Here is a 9450-nt window from a genome sequence, read left to right as displayed (position 1 = left end):
CTTCTAAATAATATATGCAATACTACGGTTTAAAATAATGTATGTGATGCTGCTAAGATGCGCTTGTAGTATGCGTCCATGTAGTATGTGTTATCACAAATTTTCTTGCATTGGAACCAAGTATAATTCCACCGCAAGTTTCTCAGAGTGACCTGAGGTCGAACATGGGGATTGCGATGCTAGATGCGATATTGATGTGATACATGCGACCAAAAACAAAATAATAATGTGTTGTATTTGAAAAGTAAAATACGGTGACAAACAAATAAATAAACAAATAAATAAACAAATAAATGAAAAAGTGAAAAGTTGTGCAAGTGTATGAGGGAATGCGATGGCAAGTCTTGTGAAAGGTTTTAGAAAGAGAATGGGTTAGGGGAAAGGACATCGCAAGTTTGTCAATCCTGTTGAGGACGCAACTAAGATTCCGCCTTCCTTTCGCTTACACCTCTCAGTGATCGGCCGCGTTCCCTTATCTCTATGGTGAACAGGGATGAATGTTGTGAAGGCAAGGTTGTTTCTATCTCTGGAAATACTTCTTGCTTTAGTTAACGCATTCTATCAACCTTCTTTCGAGAGGTGGATTAACATCTTCATTCTGCTCTCACAGGTGAAGATGCCATTGAGCATGCATTAGCTAAACTTGGCTGTATTCTTTAACATGGATTAACTTACTCGCTTAATCCTTCCCCCTTACCCTAGAGGATTAGTTATGCATGGTGAAATAATGGACAATGAATGTATGGTGGTGAACAGAAAGATGAAGATGAATATGATAATGATATTAAAAGATAAAGATAAAGCGTTTTTTACAGATAGATGAATGAAAGATCAGAAATGAATAACAGTTGATGAATAGAGAGTAAGAACAAATAAGGACAAGTATATTAATGTCTTGACACGGATCCCGATCAGAGTTGTTTTGCTTATCGGCATGTAGGAGGAGTGAGGTGGAAAACTTCCTTCTCAGGATAGTTCCCCAGGTAGAAATGATCCTTGCACAGAGCTTCTCTTCGGGATTGTGAATGAATTTCTGGTTCCTGAGACTTCCTTTCGAACTTGTCTCATCTATCTTCCCAAACTCTCTATGAATGTCTCTTCAAACCAGCCTCTGTCGGATTCTTTATCAATGTCTCTTCAGACCAGCTTCCTTTCTTTGGTGTTGATGTAGCTATTTATAGACCTTAGCACTTCCTTTGTCAGTGGTCCCGCTCTGAAAAGTTACTTTTTCTACCAAGGCTTGGTGGAAACGTCCGTTCTGCTCCACATTCAATTTGTCAGATCCTACAATAGAAAAGTTGTACAATTTCAGAAATCCTCGCGAATGCGTCGCTCTTTTTATTTTCAGTCGATCGTCGTATGCGGTGCAAATGTGTTGCTCTTTTTGTTCTCGATCGATCGTCGCATGCGGTACGAATGCGTTGCTCTTTTTGTTCTCGATCGAACGTTGCAAGTGGTGTGAATGCGTTGCTCTTTTTGTCCTCGAACGATCGTCGCATGCAGTGATACCTATTTCCTGCAAAACAAAGATTTAGACGTCCCTTTTTGCCATCGCAATGGGGTCAGTGGGTGTATTTCTGACATTTTACAACTTTTGCATTTCTAAGCCAATTTCTATATGTTCAAGGCAACTTTTTCCTTCTTTTTGCCACATATTCTAAATAAGATGGTATAAATAACTTGTATTTCTAGAAGTTATCACACCCCCAAATTTGGATATATTCTTTTCCTCAAGTATATCCTCTACTAAGGCAATTCCGCTCAAGTCTTATCCTTACTTTGCATCGATTGGCTACTCCGAATGTTCCACCTCTACATAATTTCTCAAAATTACTAATTTCTTCTATCCTTTGAACATTTCTTGAACATGCTCTACTTTATTCTTACCTTAGACATACCTCTGCTCAAAGTTCTCTTCTTGTTTTGAAAAAAATGTTTTTCCTGTTCTTGTAAAAACAACGAAGTGCGCCTTTTATGCGGTGGCCTGGTTTGCGTCTTCCTATAGAGAGCGTTGATCATGGTTACACCCTTCGTTTTGGCTTGCTCCCACGGGTATCATGCGAATATCCAACTACGAGCAGGTTCCTTTCACGACTTAACTTTTATCAGGTTGGGATTTTCCCTTGCGCTAACAGCGAAGTTTTTTTTTTTTTTTTTTTTTTTGAAGCACATGATGTGAACGCATCCGCTTGATCGCATCTACTCAGACCTTTTCCACCCCCAAATTTAGAGATTCGCAAGGTCTTCATTGTGTTGTTTTGGATAGAAAAGACAAAACACTTAGTCAAAAATTGAGAAGAATGTTTGAGCAGAGTCTTGTGATAGAGAAGGTAAAGTAGAAACTATTGCAATGAATTGTCTAAGTGTTAGGCAGAAAATGCAATATATAAAGAAATTGTGCTAAGGTTATGCATAATACTCGTCATAGCATTGCAAATAAACGGTGCAAAAGAAAAGAAAGGAAATACCGCATTAAATTGATAAAGGATGATATAAATAAAAAGGCCAAGACATAAGGAAAGAATGGTCACTGAATGTATATAAAAATTGTCTAAGTACACAAAAAATTGTAATGATCGCAAATACAAAAATTTCAAACATGTAAAGGAGAATACAAAGGTATAGTTATATAAAAGAATTGTAATGACTGCAAAAAAATTCAAAAATGTGAAGGAGAATACAAAGGTATAGGAGAAGGTGGTACACCCCCAAATTTAACTTTGCGGTGGGGGCTCGTTGTAAGGAGGGTGTTGCGGAGGAGCTCCTTGCGGTGCTTCTTGAAAGAACAGGGGCTGCTGCAGATGCTGAGGAACCACGAGACCATGTAAATATGCGGTCATGAAATTAAATTACTCGTGGTTGCGTTTTGCCATCTGCCTCTGATTTAAGCGAAATGTAAAGATATTGGGTTGAATGTTTATCATCGCCTGGCGCAGCTCTGCATTGCTCTCTTGCAACTCCATCAATGTATGGCGGAAGGAGGATAACTCTTGCATCAAGAAGCCTCGCATATCCTCAAGGGCAGCAACTATGGATGTAAAATATGGGCGGTGCCATCGATGTCTCACCTGCATCAGTTTGGGGTTAAGCAGAAGAGTCTGCTCCCAAACCGTGTGGGTTATCAACATGCCGCAATGTTTGAGGAGAAAGGAGGGTTGGAGATGGATAGCTGATGGATGCTGCTGGGGACGAGGGGTTGGAGTCGGGTGCAAGGAGGATGTTTGTAAAATGCTCGGGAAGAGGGGAAAAGAGCTCAATTGTTGGACTTGGTGGTCAGATGACTAAGGGTAAGGGATCTTCCAAGGGTAAATTGGTTGACTGATGTGATGCACTGCCTTGGATTATTTCCTTTCCTTTTTCATTGCGGCACCGTTTCTTGGGTTTAGATGGTTGCGGCGCATTTAGGTCGATGAGGGGCCGCTTCGGTGGAGGCTCTGGGAAATGCGGCGAAACCTTGAGAAGAACTCTCAGGATTTTCGTGTTGATGAGGCCATAGACTTCTAGCATGGGTTCTTCTTCAATGCTCACGCCCACGGATAGGCATAGGCTAGAGATCGTCCATGGAAAGAAGTATTGGCTCCTGACGTGACCTAAATAACCTCTGATTTGCTTTGCAAGAAGTTGGCCCACATCGATTGGAATGTCACGCGCAATGCAATATGCGACCATGACTCTATCCCTTGAAATAGTTTTATCATGCGAAGTCAGGATGAGCCTCTTCACCAAATAGACCCAAAGGCATGCTTCAGACAGCAGACGGTTTGAGGCAAGGGTTTTAATGTCGGTCAAAGACACTGTCCACTTGGTGCCTGGCTGCACCAGTACTCTCAGCGCATCCTTCATGTGCTCTTCGGTAGGATCATCAATCAATTTGTTTCCCGGTGCTTCTGGAAAATTCTTCAACTAATAAAGCTTATTGATGTCCTCCGCGCTGAATGGCACTACCCTCCCGTCAACGATCATCGTATCTTCGGTGTCGTGGAGCTGGACGTGGTAAAAGGCCCTCACTACCGCTGAAATGACTATGGATGAGCATTGGCAGAAAGTTTTCCACCCATGCTCCACCACAATACTGATGACAAGATCTGGTAGTGGTGCCGACGCAGGGAAGAAGCCCATTTCCATAATAAATCATCGTTTTCCTTCGGGTTTTTGGGTGCCTCCTAGCCGGCGAAAGCTCACTATCTTCCACCTTCGCTTTTCCTTTTTCTTGAGCGGATGCAAGGCGGGATTTTTTTCTTTGAATTCGTTCCCATTCCTTGCGCTGCTCTTTCTTTTCCTTTTCCCACTCTTCTCTTTCTTTTCTTTTTAGCTCTCTGTTGCGCTGAATGTTGTCTTTGCGGTGCAACTCTTTTTTCTCCTTTTCTTTCTTCTATGCTTCCTCTTCTTCTTACATATCCTTTTCAAACTGTTCAGAGGCGAGCACAATGCGCTGCTCATCATCGAGCCTTCTCTTCTCTTCTTCTGTCCATGCATTGGCAAGGCAAACCTTCTCATCATGAAGCCATCTGGCCAAATCGGCCGAGGCGATGATTTGGCGTACCCTTGCCATCTTTTCTTCCTTCTCCTCTACTTTCCTTCTTTGTTCTTCTTTCTCCTTCTCTATGTGTTCGTTGAGTGCTGGGTCTCTTGTGGACTCTTACGGCGCATTCTTCTTGCGATGCTGCATCAGTGGGGGGATGTCAAGGTCTTCCTTATCGTCCGAACTGTGGAGTTGAGCCTCCGATGCAACTAATCTTGAATGCGACCATAAGGTTTGTTGTTGCGTTGTTGGTTCAAATTGTGCTAACATTCCCACTTCCAGCCTTGCGATGGTTAATTCTCCGTCGAAATCCGTGCTTTCTGCCATTTTCCTTTGCTCTTCCTCTTTTCTCAGGCGCTTCTCTTCTCGCCTGCGTTATCTTCTTTCACTTCTCCTCCTTTCCTTCTTTTCTTTCTCCAGTCGGGCAACTTCATCTTCCTCTGCCCGTTTATCCTTGACTCTTGTCTCCTGCTTCTCCGCTTCTTTAGACTGCTCCGTCCGCCTCCTTGCCTTCATGACCTCCAGAACAGCCCTAATGGGTCCCTCATTGGAGTCTTTTGGGGCAGTCTCCTTAGGATTCGAGATGGTGAGGGCCATCCTCTGCAAAGCCGAAACTAACTACGCCTCCGACGACAGGGGTTGGTTTACTACTCCTGCTTCCGGCAACCCCCCGTCCTTCTCCAAGTGACTCAAGATGCTCACAAACACCTCTTTATCTTCTTTTCTCTTCTATTCACTCTCGGTTGGAGGTAATGAGAGCGCCACCTTAGGTCTGGTGGCAGGGGCACTCTCCGGGCTCGACCCCTCTCGGTGGGTAGACGGTGTTGCAGACACCGAGGGTTTTCGCCGTGGCTTTCCAACGATTCTGGGAGTTGGTTTGGGATGGGCGGTGAGGTGGCGGCTAGAGGCGAGGAAAGCCGCCTCCCGCGCGATGGCAGGGGCTTGGGAAGGGGATGATGGTTGGGAAAAATAATGTGACGACTGTTCGACCATAAATTCGGTAAAGGGAAAGAAAAGGGCGGTGATTTTTTTTTGTGGAAGAAAGAGCAGACGCACGATCGAGGTATGCAACGATTCTGGGAGTTGGGTTTTGGGATGGGCGATGATTTTTTTCGTGGAAGAAAGGTTTTTCTCGAAGAAGAATGCAAATGAACTCCAGACGAGGTTGTGGGCGGGGGGGGGGGGGGGGGGGACTTTTTAGGTTGGGGCCTAACGCAATCGGTAGTGCGTTGGCAGGCTTTGGTAATCCAAAAAGCCTGTCACGCCCCTCCCTATTATGACATAGTAGGCAAGGACATCCTTTCGTCTGCTATGTAATAATTCACCTCGGGAGCTGAAACAATCGTACGATTACCTTCTCCATGAATATTTTATCAATTTTTTTATTTATTATTTTTGGAGGACGGGCACAATGTATATCTATTAACACAAGACGCATCCGTCATCGCAATGCATACCTGACATTGCATTATATCACCAACATCGCAATGCTTATCTCAAAACCATAATGATAAGACATTATGGTGTTCACTCAAATCATTCATTCAACAGTTCATTAAAAATCAATGCAATCTTAGACTAAAATGGAATAAATTCAATAAAGCAGGGAAACTAATTCAATAAAGCAGTAATAAAGCAGTAGTAAAGCAATAAAGAGAGTTCATATAGATGTTGTTTGAAAAGGTTTTCAACATTACCGCATAGGCGAACAAGCTTGCCTGGTCAATGTCACCTTTTTATATTGCTCCTTCCCACTTGGTCCCGATGCTTCCGAGTTGCTAGGCAACGTACCAGGTGTTCTGTTTCTAAGTTCGACCGCAAGCTGCCCGACTTGTACCTCCAAAGTCCTAATGGAAGATGCTTGCGATTGCATGATCGCATTATTCTTTTCTATGTATTGTTTGAGCAGTGCTTCCAAGGATGATGAATTGGATGAGGTGTTAGATGAAGAGGGTTGGTTGTGTGGTTGTCTGTTTTGAAAATTACTCTTACCTTGACCCTGGTGGTGAAAACCTGAAGGATTTCCTCTATTCTCGGAATGATTGGTCTGCATATTTCTCTGGCCTCCCTATTCGTTATTCCCTCCCCAATTGAAGTTGGGATGATTACTCCAACCTGGGTTATATATGTTTATGAATGGGTTGTTATGGATAGAGTATACTGATTGCTGGTTTGACGAGCAGACTTCCACTGAATGAGCCTCTCCACATTGTATACAACTTACTGCTGCCACTTGCGTCAACGAATTGGCTTGCATTGCACTCTGAGAGAAATTTCCTTGATTTATAGCCATGGTCTAAAGAAGCGAGGTTACTGTGGCCAACGTGGTCATTGTATCCGCTGGTACAATGGCGCTCAGTGTTTTCTTTCGTTCTATGCCTCTCCCAAAAACTTATTGAATGATTTGTTTTGTCGAATGCGGCAGACGTAATGCCACCGCAAGGACTGATGATGTGTATGATATGCATTGCTTAATCACGCTTCTAGATAATATATGTGATACTACGCTTTCAAATAATGTATGCGATGCTGCTAAGATGCGCTCGTAGTATGCGTTCATGTAGTATATGCGTATCACAAGTTTTCTTGCGTTGGAACCAAGTATAATTCTACCGCAAGTTTCTCAGAGTGATCTGAGGTCGAACACGAGGATTACGATGCTAGATGCGATATTGATGTGATACATGCGACCAAAAACAAAATAATAATGTGTTGTATTTGAAAAGTAAAATGTGGCGACAAACAAATAAATAAACAAATAAATGAATAAGTGTAAAGTTATGCAAGTGTATGAGGGAATGCGATGGCAAGTCTTGTGAAAGGTTTCAGAAAGAGAACGGGTTAAGGGAAAGGACATCGTAAGTTTGTCAATCCTGTTGAGGACGCAACTAAGGTTCCGCCTTCCCTTGGCTTACACCTCTCAGTGACTGGCTGCGTTCCCATATCTCTATGGTGAACAGTTGCGAACACGAGGTGGTTTCCATCTCTGGAAATACTTCTGCTTTAGTTAACACATTCTATCAACCTTCTTTCGAGAGGTGGATTAACATCTTCACTTCTGCACTCACAGATGAAGATGCCATTGAGCATGCGTTAGCTAAACTTAGTTGTATTCTTCAACATGGATTAACTTACTCATTTAATCCTTCCCCCTTATCCTGGAGTATTAGTTATATATAGTGAAAGAATTGGACGATGAATGTATGGTGCTGAACAAAGAGATGAAGATGAATATGATAATGATATTAAAAGATAAAGATAAAGCGTTTGTTACAGATAGGTAAATAAAAGATAAAAAATGAATAACAGTTGATGAACAGAGAGTAAGTACAAATAACGACACGTATCAATGTCTTGACACGGATCCTGATTGGAGTTGTTTTGCTTGCCGGTGTGCAAGAGGAGTGAGATGGAAAAATTCCTTCTCAAGATAGTTCCCCAAATAGAAAAGATCCTTGCACAGAGCTTCTCTTCGGGATTGTGAATGAATTTCTGGTTCCTGAGACTTCCTTTCGAACTTGTCTCATCTATCTTCCCGGACTCTCTATGAATGTCTCTTCACACCAGCCTCTCTCGGATTCTCTATCAATGTCTCTTCAGACCAGCTTCCTTTCTTTGGTGTTGATGTAGCTATTTATAGACCTTAGCACCTCCTTCGTCAGTGGTCCCGTTCTAAAAAGTTACTTTTTTTGCCAAGGCTTGGTGGAAACGTATGCTCTGCTCCACATTCAATTTGTCAGATCGTATAACAAAAAAGCTATACAATTTCAGAAATCCTCACGAATTCGGCGCTCTTTTTATCCACGGTTGATCGTCGCATGCGGTGCGAATCCGTTGCTCTTTTTGTTCTCGATCGACCGTCGCATGCGGTGCGAATGCGTTGCTCTTTTTGTCCTCGAGCGATCATCGCATGCGGTGATACCCGTTTCTTGCAAAACAAAGACTTAGACAACCCTTTTTGCCATCGCAATGGGATCAATGGGTGTGTTTCCGACATTTTATAACTTTTGCATTTCTAAGCCAATTTCTATATATTCGACGCAACTTTTTCCTTTTTTTTGCTACATATTCTAAATAAGATGGTATAAATAACTTGTATTTCTACAAGTTATCAATAACTAATCAATAGTAAGTCAACCCTTCACAAATCGCTCGTAACTACAGCAAGGTCAAATTATCGTTTTACTCCTGTAATTACATCTAACTCCTTATGTACCACATATCCCTCTAATAAATAAACAATTTATAGTCTAATTATAAACTAATCCCTTTCGAGCTAGTGAGAAGATGAGCCTTAATATTCAAGACTCAAAAGAAAACTTTAAGAGAACAATTCATCTACTTACCCTAATGACGAGAATGAGTGAGTTCCATCTTATGTAGCTATGTTCCCAGCTTCCTACACAAACAAATCCCTAAAATGGTAGGCTTATTGAGCCGTTGAGTCCGACCACTCTCACCCATACAAATTAAAGGATTGTCCTCATATATAGGGGTTCATAACTCACTTTCAAGATTGAAGTTGAGTTACCTATGGTCATCTTATCAAAATATTAATCTCTTTAGTCAACGATATTATAAAGAGAGATTAATCATCTCACAGTCTGATCTTATACAAATTCCTTATATAGGATATCCCCTCTCACATGTCTCCACATGAACGATAAGGATCAAATCGTTTGTAACACTTTACAACTCTTGTAGCAATTACAAAGTGTGTTGCATCTGTAATGTCACCAGGATAAACCACCAAATCTTATCTATATACTACATACCGTTTAGGTTATTACTTGAATATGATCCATCTACATATCTACCACATACTGTTTAAGTTTCATAAAATAACCTTGGATCTTTCTTGAATGGATAAAAGCATATAAAATAATCAACTATTATTTCAAATAACATATTAACTACGAGTCTTTAGG

The sequence above is a fragment of the Benincasa hispida genome, chromosome 8 (genome assembly GCF_009727055.1).
Source record: "Benincasa hispida cultivar B227 chromosome 8, ASM972705v1, whole genome shotgun sequence".
NCBI classification, from domain to species: Eukaryota; Viridiplantae; Streptophyta; class Magnoliopsida; order Cucurbitales; family Cucurbitaceae; genus Benincasa; species Benincasa hispida.
This window is presented reverse-complemented; position numbering follows the sequence as displayed.